Source organism: Salmo salar, chromosome ssa09 (assembly GCF_905237065.1).
Source record: "Salmo salar chromosome ssa09, Ssal_v3.1, whole genome shotgun sequence".
Taxonomy (NCBI): Eukaryota; Metazoa; Chordata; class Actinopteri; order Salmoniformes; family Salmonidae; genus Salmo; species Salmo salar.
Window position 1 is genome coordinate 41597971 of NC_059450.1, and position 17030 is coordinate 41615000.

General features: G+C 42.8%; 1 protein-coding gene across 2 annotated transcripts in view; it reads left to right on the top strand.

The window, feature by feature from the left end:
- LOC106611366 (forkhead box protein N3) overlaps positions 1–17030 on the top strand; it is a 215342-nt gene that overhangs the window by 104852 nt on the left and 93460 nt on the right. The gene's annotated exons all lie outside the window — the stretch shown is intronic.

A 17030-nucleotide genomic window follows, 5' to 3' on the forward strand; every position in this document is an offset into this window, starting at 1 on the left:
TTGTGTATACTAGGTTACACATACTAGGTTACATATACTAGGTTAGATTACACATACAATGTTGCACATACTAGGTTACACATACTAGGTTACACATACTGGGTTAGGTTACACATAATAGGTTAGGTCACATATACTAGGTTACACATACTAGGTTAGGTTACATATACTAGATTACACATACTAGGTTAGGTTACACATAATAGGTTAGGTCACATATACTAGGTTACACATACTAGGTTAGGTTACATATACTAGGTTACACATACTAGGTTAGGTTACACATACTGGGTTAGGTTACACATAATAGGTTAGGTCACATATACTAGGTTACACATACTAGGTTAGGTTACATATACTAGGTTACACATACTAGGTTAGGTTACACATACTAGGTTAGGTTACATATACTAGGTTACACATACTAGGTTAGGTTACATATACTAGGTTACACATACTAGGTTAGGTTACATATACTAGGTTACACATACTAGATTAGGTTACACATACTAGGTTACACATACTAGGTTAGGTTACATATACTAGGTTACACATACTAGGTTAGGTTACATATACTAGGTTACACATACTAGATTAGGTTACACATACTAGGTTACACATACTAGGTTCGGTAACACATAATAGGTTAGGTTACACATACTAGGTTGCACATACTAGGTTACATATACTAGGTTACACATACTAGGTTAGGTTACATATACTAGGTTACACATACTAGGTTAGGTTACATATATTAGGTTACACATACTAGGTTAGGTTACATATACTAGGTTACACATACTAGGTTAGGTTACATATACTAGGTTACACATACTAGGTTAGGTTATATATACTAGGTTACACATACTAGGTTAGGTTACATATACTAGGTTACACATACTAGGTTAGGTTACATATACTAGGTTACACATACTAGGTTAGGTTACATATACTAGGTTACACATACTAGGTTAGGTTACATATACTAGGTTACACATACTAGGTTAGGTTATATATACTAGGTTACACATACTAGGTTAGGTTACATATGCTTTGTTTTTATGTTTCACTGTACCAGTCTTTGTTAATGAGTTAATAACGATGCTAACAGGACGTGTGTGTGTGTGTGTGTGTGTGTGTGTGTGTGTGTGTGTGTGTGTGTGTGTGTGTGTGTGTGTGTGTGTGTGTGTGTGTGTGTGTGTGTGTGTGTGTGTGTGTGTGTGTGTGTGTGTGTGTGTGTGTGTGTGTGTGTGTGCTAAACTGTTTAATGAATGAGTGAGATGAATGTGCCTGTTTTTATTAGACTTTCCCTACTAATGCATTCATCCATTATGCTATGGAACAGAGAGAAGAGGAGAGGAGAGAAGAAGAGAGGATATGAGGAGAGGATATGATGAAAGGAGAGAGGATAGGAGGAGAGAAGAGAGCTGAAAAGACGAGGGGAGAGGAGGAGAGGAGGGGACAAGATAGCGGAAGAGAGGAGGCGAGAGGAGGAGAGAGGAGGGAAGAGGAGGAGAGATGAGAGGAGAGGAGAGAGAAGGGGAGAATATAGCAGAAAAGAGGAGGTGAGAAGAGAGGAAAGGAGGAGAAGAGAGGAGGAGAGAGGAGGGAAGAGTAGGATAGGTGAGAGGAGAGAGAAGGGGAGAGGAAAGGAGGAGAGGAGGGGAGAGGAAAAGAGAGGAGCGGAGAGGAGGAGAAGAGAGGAGGGGAGAGGAAGAGACAGGAGAGGAGAGGAAAGGAGGAGAAGAGAGGCGGGGAGAGGAGAGGGAAGTGGAGAAGAGAGCAGAAGAGAGGAGAGGAGGGGGGAGAAGAGAGGATCATAATGTGAAGTTTTGTCTGTTGGTTAAAGTGGTAGTGTGATGTGAGATGTCAAGGTCTTAATGTATCATGGTATAGGGGATGTTCTAGTTTAAGGGATGTTCTAGTATAGGGGATGTTCTAGTATAGGGGATGTTCTAGTATAGGGGATGATCTAGTATAGGGGATGTTCTAGTATAGGGGATGTTCTAGTATAGGGGATGTTCTAGTATAGGGGATGTCCTAGTATATGGGATGTTCTAGTATAGGGGATGTTCTAGTATAGGGGATGTTCTAGTATAGGGGATGTTCTAGTATAGGGGATGATCTAGTATAAGGTATGTTCTAGTATAGGGGATGTTCTAGTATAGGGGATGTTCTAGTATAGGGGATGTTCTAGTATAGGGGATGATCTAGTATAGGGGATGTTCTAGTATAGGGGATGTGCTAGTATAGGGGATGTTCTAGTATAGGGGATGTCCTAGTATATGGGATGTTCTAGTATAGGGGATGTTCTAGTATAGGGGATGTCCTAGTATAGGGAATGTTCTAGTATAGGGAATGTTCTAGTATAGGGGATGTTCTAGTATAGGGGATGTTCTAGTATAGGAGATGTTCTGGTATAGGGGATGTTCTAGTATAGGGGATGTTCTAGTATAGGGGATGTGCTAGTATAGGGGATGTTCTAGTATAGGGGATGTTCTACTATAGGGAATGTTCTAGTATAGGGGATGTTCTAGTATAGGGGATGTTCTAGTATAGGGGATGTGCTAGTATAGGGGATGTGCTAGTATAGGGGATGTTCTAGTATAGGGGATGTTCTAGTATAGGGGATGTCCTAGTATAGGGAATGTTCTAGTATAGGGGATGTTCTAGTATAGGGGATGTTCTAGTATAGGAGATGTTCTAATATGGAGTGATGTGATAGTTCAAACTGTGTGTAGTTGTAGCAGGATTTCTGCAGATACCTAATGTAGGTGTGTGTGTGAACACCTCACACACACATTCATGAGGTGCCAAACTGAAACATTGTGTTCATAAACAGCGCCATGGAAACCAAGGACACTGTGACTGCCACAAACACACACACGCACGCGCACACGCACACGCACACACACAATCTGGCAATGTCAAAAATCCTGCTACTACTACACACAGTTTGAACTGTCACATCACTCCATACTAGAACATCCCCTATACTAGAACATCCCCTATACTAGAACATCCCCTATACTAGAACATCCCCTATACTAGAACATCCTCTATAATAGAACATCCCCTATACTAGAACATCCCCTATACTAGAACATCCCCTATACTAGGATATCCCCTATAATAGATCATCCCCTATAATAGATCATCCCCTATACTAGAACATCCCCTATACTAGAACATCCCCTATAATAGAACATCCCCTATACTAGAACATCCCCTATACTAGAACATCCCCTATACTAGAACATCCCCTATACTAGAACATCCCCTATACTAGATCATCCCCTATACTAGAACATCCCCTATACTAGGACATCCCCTATACTAGATCATCCCCTATACTAGAACATCCCCTATACTAGATCATCCCCTATACTAGAACATCCCCTATACTAGGACATCCCCTGTACTAGAACATCCCCTATACTAGGCCTCTTTCTCTCTCTCTTCCTCTGTCTCTCTCTCTATTCCTCTCTCTCTCTGTCTCTTTCGCTCTCTATTTCTCTCACTCAAATGGTAAACATTGATTTAAATCTTGATTAATGTTAATTTTTTCTCTTGTTTTCCTGGTCACCATGGCAACATGCAGATTGAAGGGATTAATAGCACTAAGTGGCAGAGTGCTGAGTGACAGGCCGTACAGATCCAGACAGATAAGATTATCAAAACCAAAATAAATATTTAATCTGTATTGAAATGAGAACATCTGATTTACAAATAGAGGAGTCGGTCTATATTGGTGACAGCAGTATTCAGACTTTACCTTGACACTTTCTTTATTGCAGTGTGTGTATATGCATCTCTCTCTCTCTCTCTGTGTGTGTGTGTGTGTGTGTGTGTGTGTGTGTGTGTGTGTGTGTGTGTGTGTGTGTGTGTGTGTGTGTGTGTGTGTGTGTGTGTGGTGTGTGTGTGTGTGTGTGTGTGTGTGTTGAGATAAATGTGTGTCATTCTTGATAATGGGTTGTTCGTAGTCTTGTAATAATATGTGGCCTGTTTGTCAGTATGTGAGATTCTGCTGTGTGTGTGAGTATCCTGTTTACTTATCTACACAGAGGAACATGATCGTCATTGAAAGGAGACACAGGGAAAGAGCATCCCTCTCTCTGCAATCACTTTCCTCCCTCCCTTCCTCCCTCCGTCCCTGGACAGTTTTATCTCAATCTATTCATTCAAAGACTCAATCATTGTTTTGTTGTCTCTACCGTCTTGCCCTTTGCTGTTGTCTGTGCCCAATAATTTTTGTACCATGTTTTGTGCTGCTACCATGTTGTGTTGCTACCGTGTTGTTGTCATGTTGTGTTGCAATCATGCTGTGTTGTCATGTGTTGCTGCCATGCTATGTTGTTGTCTTAGGTCTCTCTTTATGTAGTGTTGTGTTGTCTCTCTTGTCGTGACGTGTGCTTTGTCCTATATATATTCATTTTTTTATCCCAGCCCCCCGTCCCCGCAGGAGGCCTTTTGCCTTTTGGTAGGCTGTCATTGTAAATAAGAATTTGTTTTTAACTGACTTGACTAGTTAAATTAAGGTTAAATAAAAAATTACAAAATTAAAAATCCCTCCCTTCCTCCCACTCTCTCTCTGTCTCTCTGTCTCCCTCTCCCCACCTTCTTCCACCATCCCCTGCTTTCCCCATCTCTCTCTGTTTATCTCTATGCCTCTACTCTCTCTCTTTTCCTCTACTCTCTCTCTCTCTCTCATAGTGGGCGTATTATCAGAGAGGTCATTGGGGTTATTCTGATGTTACTAATCCAGCAGCAGGTCAGGGTAGGCAGGTTGACCCTGTGTTCGCTCTGCCCCCAGTCCCCACCATGGACCCTCTGCCCCCAGTCCCCACCATGGACCCTCTGCCTGCCACTATACCAGCCCTGCCCTTTCTCTGCCCCCAGTCCCCACCATGGTCCCTCTGCCTGCCACTATCCCAGCCCTGTCCTTTCTCTGCCCCCAGTCCCCACCATGAATCCTCTGCCCCCAGTCCCCACCATGGACCCTCTGCCTGCCACTATCCCAGCCCTGTCATTTCTCTGCCCCCAGTCCCCACCATGGACCCTCTGCCTGCCACTATCCCAGCCCTGTCATTTCTCTGCCCCCAGTCCCCACCATGGACCCTCTGCCTGCCACTATCCCAGCCCTGTCCTTTCTCTGCCCCCAGTTCCCACCATGAATCCTCTGCCCCCAGTCCCCACCATGGACCCTCTGCCTGCCACTATCCCAGCCCTGCCCTTTCTCTGCCCCCAGTCCCCACCATGGACCCTCTGCTTGCCACTATCCCAGCCCTGCCCTTTCTCTGCCCCCAGCCCCCACCATGGTCCCTCTGCTCCCAGCCCCCTGTCCCTCTGCTTCCAGCCTCCTGTCCCTCTGCTTCCAGCCTCCTGTCCCTCTACTTCCAGGCCCCTGTCCTCCAGACTTGCACTCTACCCCATCCCCGTCCACATGCCTCCAGCTCCTACCCCTAACCTCTACCCCTAGTCCCTACCCCTAATCCCTACCCCTACCCCTAGTCCCTACCCCTAACCTCTACCCCTAGTCCCTACCCCTAATCCCTACCCCTAACCCCTAGTCCCTACCCCTAACCTCTACCCCTAGTCCCTACCCCTAATCCCTACCCCTAACCCCTAGTCCCTACCCCTAACCTCTACCCCTAGTCCCTACCCCTAGTCCCTACCCCTAATCCCTACCCCTAACCCCTAGTCCCTACCCCTAACCTCTACCCCTAGTCCCTACCCCTAGTCCCTACTCCTAATCCCTACCCCTAACCCCTAGTCCCTACCCCTAACCCCTACCCCTAGGCCCTACCCCTAGTCCCTACCCCTAACCCCTACCCCAGCGCCCTACCGCTAACCTCTACCCCTAGTCCCTACCCCTAGTCCCTACCCCTAGTCCCTACCCCTAATCCCTACCCCTAACCCCTAGTCCCTACCCCTAACCTCTACCCCTAGTCCCTACCCCTAGTCCCTACCCCTAACCCCTACCCCTAGTCCCTACCCCTAACACGGAACCCAAACCAGCTGTACGCGTGCGCCATCGTGCGCCATCATGCATACATTTATTTTGTCCCCCCCACCAAACGCAATCACGACACGCAGGTTAAAATATTTAAAAAAACTCTGAACCAATTACATTAATTTGGAGACAGGTCGACATTTATGGCAATTTAGCTAGCTAGCTTCCACTTGCTAGCTAATTTGACCTATTTTGCTAGCTTGCTGTTGCTAGCTAATTTGTCCTGGGATATAAACATTGAGTTGTTATTTTATCTGAAATGCACAAGGTCCTCTACTCCAACAATTAATCCACACATAAAAATGGTCAACCAAATTGTTTCTAGTCATCTCTCCTCCTTCCATGCTTTTTCTTCACTTGACTTTATACTGAGATTGGCAACTTTCATAAATTAGGTGCATTACCACCACTGACCTCGTTTGTCTTTCAGTCACCCACGTGGGTATAACCAATGAGGAGATGGCACATGGGTACCTACTTCTATATACCAGTGAGGAGATGGGAGAGGCAGAATTCGCAGCGCGATCTGCGTCACAAATAGAACTGACTTCTATTTTAGCTGTTGGCAACGCAGACGCTCGTTGGCGCGATTGAGCAGTGTGGGTGCAATAATTGAATAATATAGATTTCTAAATATATTTTGCAACGCTCGCGCACGCGACGTGAGCGGTGTAGTCAGGCTGTGATCTTTACCCCTAATCACTAGTCCCTACCCCTAATCCCTACATTTAGTCCCTACTCCTAACCCCTAATCTTTACCCCTAATCACTAGTCCCTACCCCTAATCCCTACCCCTAGTCCCTGCCCATAATCCCTACGGTTTACCCCTAATCCCTACCCCTAGTCCCTACCCCTACTCCCTACCCCTAGTCCCTACCCCTAAACCCTACCCCTAGTCCCTACCCCTAGTCCCTACCCTGTCCCTACCCCAAGTCCCTAATCCCTACCCCTAATACCTACCACTAGTCCCTACCCCTAACACCTACCCCTAATCCCTACCCATAGACCCTACCCCTAGTCCCTACCCTTTAATAGGCGCTTACACTTACCCCTTGTCCTTACCCCTAACCTCTACCCCTAGAGACTACCCCTAGTCCCTACCCCTAGTCCCTACCCCTAACACCTACCCCTAGGCCCTACCCCAAGTCCCTACCCCCTGCCCCCTACCCCCAGCGCCCTACCCCTAGCTCCCTACCCCTAGCTCCCTACCCTAAGTCCTCAGTTCATGGTCTCTCTCAGTCCCGCGAAGTGTAAAATGTAATCAACAAAGCTACATTTTCTGCATATCAGACAAAAAGTATGAAGCTAGTTTGAATATATATATATATATATATATATATATATATATATATATATATATATATATATATATATATATATATATATATATTGATTTTAGCATTGGCAAAATGGCTTAGTCTTGTAATGAGGAGCCAATAAAACTTAGCTAGATGAATACATTTTGGGGAATTCTGAAATGTATTGGAATAAATGACCAAACTATAAAACTAGCTAGCTAGTAATGGGTAACTGTAGCTAGCTAAGTACCTGACAGCTAGCTATGTTAGCTTACTAGGTACATTAATACTGTAGCTAGCTAAGTACCTGACAGATAGCTATGTTAGCTTACTAGGTACATTAATAGCTTCAGGTTGGTTGTTTTTAAGCTCAAATTCATTTTTTTTTTTTTAAATTCAGGTCACTACCGATAACTACAATACAACTACTGACAGCTATTCAGGTCACTACTGATAACTACAATACATCTACTGACAGCTATTCAGGTCACTACTGATAACTACAATACAACTACTGACAGCTATTCAGGTCACTACTGATAACTACAATACAACTACTGACAGCTATTCAGGTCACTACTGATAACTACAATACAACTACTGACAGCTATTCAGGTCACTACTGATAACTACAATACATCTACTGACAGCTATTCAGGTCACTACTGATAACTACAATACATCTACTGACAGCTATTCAGGTCACTACTGATAACTACAACACAACTACTGACAGCTATTCAGGTCACTACTGATAACTACAATACATCTACTGACAGCTATTCAGGTCACTACTGATAACTACAATACAACTACTGACAGCTATTCAGGTCACTACTGATAACTACAACACAACTACTGACAGCTATTCAGGTCACTACTGATAACTACAATACATCTACTGACAGCTATTCAGGTCACTACTGATAACTACAATACATCTACTGACAGCTATTCAGGTCACTACTGATAACTACAATACATCTACTGACAGCTATTCAGGTCACTACTGATAACTACAACACATCTACTGACAGCTATTCAGGTCACTACTGATAACTACAACACAACTACTGACAGCTATTCAGGTCACTACTGATAACTACAATACAACTACTGACAGCTATTCAGGTCACTACTGATAACTACAACACAACTACTGACAGCTATTCAGGTCACTACTGATAACTACAATACAACTACTGACAGCTATTCAGGTCACTACTGATAACTACAATACATCTACTGACAGCTATTCAGGTCACTACTGATAACTACAATACATCTACTGACAGCTATTCAGGTCACTACTGATAACTACAACACAACTACTGACAGCTATTCAGGTCACTACTGATAACTACAATACATCTACTGACAGCTATTCAGGTCACTACTGATAACTACAATACAACTACTGACAGCTATTCAGGTCACTACTGATAACTACAACACAACTACTGACAGCTATTCAGGTCACTACTGATAACTACAATACATCTACTGACAGCTATTCAGGTCACTACTGATAACTACAATACATCTACTGACAGCTATTCAGGTCACTACTGATAACTACAATACATCTACTGACAGCTATTCAGGTCACTACTGATAACTACAACACATCTACTGACAGCTATTCAGGTCACTACTGATAACTACAACACAACTACTGACAGCTATTCAGGTCACTACTGATAACTACAACACAACTACTGACAGCTATTCAGGTCACTACTGATAACTACAATACAACTACTGACAGCTATTCAGGTCACTACTGATAACTACAACACAACTACTGACAGCTATTCAGGTCACTACTGATAACTACAATACAACTACTGACAGCTATTCAGGTCACTACTGATAACTACAATACAACTACTGACAGCTATTCAGGTCACTACTGATAACTACAATACAACTAATGACAGGTATTCAGGTCACTAACATTAACTACAATACGTCATTGTCATCACAACAACAATGCCCTGCAATCAGTCAGCCTTCTCATAGTGCACACACACACACGCACACACACACACACACACACACACACACACACACACACACACACACACACACAGTTCAGACATCCCTGTCTGTTCTCTGTGTGTTGTGACTCAGAGGCCAGTGGAGTTCATGGTACACTAGAAAAGCCCTTCACTCCAGTGGTTTGTAGACCTCGTTTTATAGAGGGAGGGAGGGAGGGAGGGAGGGAGGGAACGAGGGAGGGAGGGAAAGACGGAGAAGGAGGGAGAGAGAGACGGAGAGAGAGGGAAAGACGGAGAAGGAGAGAAAAAGAGAGAGGGAAAGACGGAGAGAGAGAGAGATAGGGAGGGAAAGACAGAGGGAGAGAGGGATAGATGGAGAGAGGGAGAGAGAGAGAGGGAAAGACGGAGAGGGAGAGAGGGAAAGACGGAGAGGGAGAGAGAGAGAGACAGAGGGAGAGAGGGAGAGAGAGGGAAAGACGGAGAGAGAGAGGGAAAGACAGAGAGGGAGAGAGAGTGAGAGGCAGATTGAGAGAGGTTGAGAGACAGAGAGGGAGAGAGAGAGAGAGAGAGAGGCAGATTGAGAGAGATTGAGAGACAGCGAGGGAGAGAGAGAGAGAGAGGTTGAGAGACAGCGAGGGAGAGAGAGAGGGAAGGAGAGCGGGGAATACCCACAGTAAGCACCATTATTTGTGTTCTCTTGATCATGGTATGAATGCGCTGTCAGAAAGCGAGAGAGATGGAGGTGGAAGGGAGCCAAGTAATTGCATTTATCCAACCAGGGAGGGAGGAGAAGAGTTGAATTAGAGATGGGGTGATGTGTTTACATATTGCTAGTGAGAGGGGAGATCTCAGTGATATTTCCACTGTTGATCCTGGCAGCGTGGGCCCAAAGGGAACACCTCAAAGTGTTGTCTGGGCATGCGGGAGTGAGTCACAATGCTTTACACTGTCTTCATTCTGAGTTGATTTATTTTTCAACTGTAAAGACAGTTGAATTGACCACACAGTAAAGTTTTTCAGTGGCTGCATCTGTGTGACAAATGTAGAATGTTTTCTTTTTGAGAATAACTGTGTGTGTGTGTGTGTGTGTGTGTGTGTGTGTGTGTGTGTGTGTGTGTGTGTGTGTGTGTGTGTGTGTGTGTGTGTGTGTGTGTGTGTGTGTGTGTGTGTGTGTGTGTGTGCTTGTAGTCAGAGACACATGTCATATACACCCATAACCTCCTGTTTCGAGGCAGAGGGGGTGTCTTGGAGCATGACTTGTCTAGATTGCCCTTGTCCTCTATTGTAGATCCTCTATGATCTAGGGCTGGGCGGTATACCTTATTCTACTAAATACAAGTATTGATGCACGGACCGGTTTGGGTTTTAACTTGTCCTTTAACGGTATTTGAATGTTTGGTTTGTTAAATGAGATACGCTGTATGTAATGTTCATTTTTATAGTTTACTACTTGAGTCATCTCTCTCCACTCTCTCTCTCTCCATGCCACTTTCCACATAGACCTAGTCCCGCCCCCTGTCACTCAAGGAGTGCATACAGTATGTGACCGACCGGCTCGATTAGGTCTTATGTTGCATAATTAGAAAATGTGTTTCTTTACATTGGATAAAAGTAGAGACTCTGAGCTAGCAAATAGTGTGTCATACACTACAGTTGAGGAACAATGAGAAAGTAATTTGGCTTTGAAAATTGATAAACTTGTAACCTCACTTTTGAGAAAATGGCCCTTGAATGTTTTGGTAAACCTACTGGAGACCTCTTCTTTGTCTATACCCATTCAGCATCGTTCACACCCTCTAAAGCCCCACCCATCTCTTTAAGGATTCACATCTGAGGCCATGTACTAAACAACCAAAGAGTTTAAGACTAAAGGCTGGTTTATACTACGGTGTGTAAATTCAATCAGGAGTGCCAGAGTAGGCTCTGGGCTTTTATAAACTCAGATTGTCTGTTCGTAAATTCAGAGCGTTTCACTCTTGGAGCGTACACTGGATGCTCTGGCCGAAGAGTAGGGTTGATCTGAGCATTCTGACTTAACAACAGCAGTCAAGCACCCAAGCTAACTTGCTAGCTAGCTAACACTATGCTTTAACTTCAAATGAAAACGACTTTCTGACAAAATTAGAAACGTGTAATATCAAAAAATGTGGCTAGCTAGACTATCTTACCCATATACATGGACGGACGCTTCTCCCTCTCTATCAGGGATGCCATGGTTGCCCTTATTTTAATTGTATTTTTGTTCACCTTTATGTAACCAGGTAGGCCAGTTGAGAACAAGTTCTCATTTACAACTGCGACCTGGCCAAGATAAAGAAAAGCAGTGCGACACAAACAACAACATGCAGTCAATAACACAATAGAAAAGAAAAATAGAAAAATCTATGTACAGTGTGTGCAAATGTAGAAGAGTAGGGAGGTAGGCAATAAATAGGCCCTAGAGGCGAAAAATAATTACAATTTAGCATTAATACTGGAGTGATAGATATGCAGATGATGATGTGCAAGTAGTGATACTGGGGTGCAAAAGAGCAAGAAGATAAATAACAATATGGGGAAGAGGTAGTCGGGTGTGCTATTTACAGATTGGCTGTGTACAGGTACTGTGATCGGTAAGCTGCTTTGACAGCTGATGCTTATAGTTAGTGAGGGAGATATAAGACTCCAGCTTCAGAGATTTTTGCAATACGTTCCAGTTATTGGCAGCAGAGAACTGGAAGGAAAGGCGGCCAAAGAAAGTGTTGGCTTTGGGGATGACTAGTGCAATATACCTGCTGGAGTGCATGCTACAGGTGGGTATTGCTATGGTGACCAGTGAGCTGAGATAAGGTGGGGCATTACCTAGCAGAGACTTATAGATGACCTGGAGCCAGTGGGTTTGGCGGCGGATATGTAGTGAGGGCCAGCCAATGAGAGCATACAGGTCGCAGTGGTAGGTAGTATATGGGGCTTTGGCCACTCAGGAACATTCGCTGTCTTCTTGGTAAGCAACTCTAGTGTATATTTGGCCTTGTGTTTTTGGTTATTGTCCTGCTGAAAGGTGAATTAATCTCCCAGTGTCTGGTGGAAAGCAGACTGAACCAAGTTTTCATCTAGGATTTTGCCTGTGCTTAGCTCTATTACGTTTCTTTTTTTTCCTGAAAAACTCCCCAGTCCTTAACGATTACAAACATACCCATAACATGATGCAGCCACCACTATGCTTGAAAATATGGAGAGTGGAACTCTGTAATGTGTTGTATTGGTTTTGCCACAAATATAACACTTTGTATTCAGGACAAAAAGTTGATTGCTTTGCCACATTTTTTGCATGATTTGGAATATTTTTATTCTGTACAGGCTTCCTCATTTTCACTCTGTCATTTAGGTTAGTATTGTGGAGTAACTACTATGATTTTGATCCATCCTCAGTTTTCGCCTATCACAGCCATTAAACTCTAACTGTTTTAAAGTCACCATTGGCCTCATGGTGAAATCTCTGAGTGGTTTCCTTCCTCTCCGGTAACTCAGTTAGGTAGGACGTCTGTATCTTTGTAGTGACTCGGTGTGTTGATACACCATCCAAAGTGTTATTAATAACTTCGCCATGCTCAAAGGGATATTCAATGTGTGCTTTTTTTTTCTCTCCCATCTACCAATAGGCATTGTGAGGCATTGGAAAATCTTAGAGGATGAATCTGTGTATGAAATCCACTGCTCGTGTGAGGAACAAAGATGAGGTAGTCATTCAAATATCATGTTAAACACTATTACTGCACAAAGAGTGAGTCCATGCAACTTATTATGCGACTTATTAAGCAAATCTTTACCCCTGAACTTATTTAGGGTGAATACTTATTGACTCAAGACATTTTAGCCTTTTCAACATAATTCCACTTAGACATTATGAGCTATTGTGTGTAGGCCAGTGACCAAACATCTCAATTTAAAAAAATCTTTTATTCAGGCAGTTCAAAGAAAATGTGGAAAAAGTTGAGGAGTGTGAATACTTTCTGAAGGCTCTGTATGTCTATATGTTCGACATGTGTCTATATGTTTGATATGTGTCTATATGTTTGATATGTGTCTATATGTTTGATATGTGTCTATATATTTGATATGTGTCTATATATTTGATATGTGTCTATATATTTGATGTGTGTCTATATAGAGAGAGGAGAAAGAGAGGGAGAAAGAGAGACACGGGAAACTGTTGAGCGTGAACAACCCAGCAGCGTTGCAGTTCTTGACACAAACCGGTGCGCCTGGCACCTACTACCATACCCGGTTCAAAGGCACTTAAATATTTTGTCTTGCCCATTCACCCTCTGAATGGTACACATACACAATCCATGTCGCAATTGTCTCAAGGCATAAAAATCCTTCTTTAACCTGTCTCCTCCCCTTCATCTACACTGATTGAAGTGAATTTAACAAGTTACAATAAGGGATCATAGCTTTCACCTGGATTCACCTGGTCAGTCTATTTATGTCATGGAAAGAGCCGGTGTTCTTAATTTTTTGTCCACTCAGTGAATCCAGCTGTGGCCAGGGAATGAACATCATATCAAACACAATCCTAGTGTTTACCTAGCTAGTGGTGGTACAAATCCTTTACCTTTCAAATGGAAGATACACTGGCTAGGAGCAGTGAAATGTCTTATTCTACAGAGTCAGCTAGAGTACGGCACCTCTCTGTAGCCCTGGAGACTAGAGAGCAGAGGAAGTATTAGCAGTTAGCCACCTAGCGCTGCCTGTTAGCCTCTCTAACACATCAATAGGGTAGATCTCTGTGTTCAGCACCTGATATCACAACAGTTCCTCTGTGCAGACTGGACACTCCAGTTGACAGGGGCGAGGCGCTCACACTCTCACACTCACCTTGTTTTCTATCACAATCTATCTTTTTTTCAATTTCTCTCTCTCGCACGCACGCAGGCATACAAGCACACACACACTCGCACACACATACACGCTCAAACACACACACACACACTCAAACACACACACACAGACACAGACACACACAGGGCTGTGTCACTGTGGTCCCGGCGGCCGTCAGATATCACAGAACCTAAGATCATGCCTATTGATCCAACTAGAACACAGAGCCCTTTCTGACAGGACACCATACCACGCACCACTGTTATAATGAATCTCCCTGTAGCAAACTGCTGACAATATCGTATAGGGACCGTAAAACACATACTTCAGCAACGTCAGCAAGACAAAAGGAGCTGATCGTGGACTAGAGGAAACAGAGGGCCGAGCACGTCCCCATCCGCATCTACAAGGTTGTTGTGGAATAGGTTGAGAGCTTCAATTTCCTCTCTGTCCACATCACTAAGGAACTGTCGTGGTCCACATACATCAGCACAGTCGTGAAGAAGGCACGACAACGCCTCTTATCCCTCAGGAAGCTAAAAAGATTTGGCATGGGCTCTCAGCTCCTCAAAAAGTTCTACAGTTGCACCATTGAGAGCATTTTGACTGGCTACGTCACTGCTTGTTTTTTAAAACTCTATACAGTTTAGAGCGAGAGTTGAAGTCGGAAGTTTACATACACTTAGGTTGGAGTCATTAAAACTCGTTTTTCAACCACTCCACACAGATCTTGTTACCAAACTATAGTTTTGGCAAGTACCAAATACTAATTGAGTGTATGTTAACTTCTGACCCACTGGGAATGTGATGAAAGAAATGAAAGCTGAAATCAATCATTCTCTCTACTATTATTCTGACATTTCACATTCTTAAAATAAAATGGTGATCTAACTGACCTAAAACAGGGAATTTTTACTGTGATTAAATGTCAGGAATTGTGAAAAACTGAGTTTAAATGTATTTGGCTAAGGTGTATGTAAACTTCAGACTTCAACTGTATATAGTAGGACCCTCCCGCAATGTTCGAACAAGCCCCCCATGGGGCAGAGAGATTTTTTCTTTGGCTAATCTCATTATCTTTTACAAGTTTTGTCTTTAGGTTGAGAGAAAATGTTGCTGTTTTAGAGCTCAGGGATTCTTGAAAAAACGGGACAATCTCAACAAGTGTTTAAAGGCCTTGATCGTTTAATTCTAACATTAGATTATTCAAATATGTAATACAAATCTCCAAACTTCTTTTTGTGCTGTTTTATAGCACTATATAATGCTCCAGGGCTAATTTTGTTAGCATTTTGGCATGTTTTTATAGATTTTGAACATAAAAACAACATTTAAAAAAACAAACATTATCCTTTAGCTCTATCACAGTAAATACTTCAGTTGGATAAGCATATGTTGCAGAACAGTGATTACAATATTTTTTTCAGAATCAGATTGAACATTCTACGTGAATGCCAAGTGTCAAGTCTGGAGGAAACCAGGCAACGCTCATCACCTGGCCAATAACATCCCTACGGTGAAGCATGGTGGTGGCAGCATCATGCTGTGGGCATGTTTTTCAGCGGCAGGGACTGGGAGACTAGTCAGGATCGAGGGAAAGATGAACAGAGAAAAGTACAGAGAGATCCTTGATGAAAACCTGTTCCAGAGTGCTCAGGACCTCAGACTGGGATGAAGGTTCACCTTCGGGACAAGTGTCTGAATGTCCTTGGGTGGCCAAGCCAGAGCCTGGACTTGAACACTATCGAACATCTCTGGAGAGACCTGAAAATAGCTGTGCAGCGACACTCCCCATCCAACCTGACAGAGCTTGAGAGGATCTGCAGAGAAGAATGGGATAAACTCCCCAAATACAGGTGTGCCAAGCTTATAGCGTCATACCCAAGAAGACTCAAGGTTGTAATCGCTGACAAAGATGCTTCAACAAAGTACTGAGTAAAGGGTCTGAATACTTATGTAAATAAGGTATTTATGTTTTTTATTTGTAATAAATTTGCTAAACATTTCTAAAAACCTGTTTTCACTTTGTCATTATGGGTTATTATGTGTAGATTGATGAAGATTTCTTTTCATTTAATTGATTTTAGAATAAGGCTGTAACGTAACAAAATGTGAAAAAAGTGAAGGGGTCTGAATACTTTCCGAATGCAATGTACATGACATATTAACTCAGAGCTTTAAAATCCAAAGCAATTCTTACCTTTGTCAGTCACATTGCATGTTGCAGTGGCAAGCTAAAGAAGCTAGCTAGTTAACTAGCTGTGTTGGTTAGCTCGGTGAAAACTCTTGCTTGCAGGCAGTTGAAGAAAATATCTTCTTCCTCTGTCACCCACCTGATCAAAAACATATTTTAAATCAATGTTATGGTTATATAATTTCAAAAAATGCTATTATCCATTAGGAAGATGTTTGGCACTGAGAGCTGATCTTCATCTGACCAACATTCAAAATTGCAAGGGCTGCTCTGTCAGTTGGAGGTGGGCTGGGGAATGGGCTCAGGAAAATTTCAAATTGTGATTGACAGCTCAAGAAAAATATGTTCTAGGTTCGTATGTCTCTTTTTGAGATAAACATAGCTAATCTTATTTGTTTCACAAGTAGCAGGCATCCTTAGTAGCAGCCTCATTTTGCATGCAAACCCCACTTTGGGACTCATAATTACAATTCAGCATGATACATGTGGTGCAAAAATATATGTAATTAACATATATTTTGAAATATGTTTACATACATATTCTATGGTGTGCTCAAGTTATATATTTCATAAATATGTAAATATATTTTTATTTCCCCCAAATGTATTTACATATATTATAGTGCATGCGTTTTCTGTATAGGGAGGGAAAGAAAGGGTGT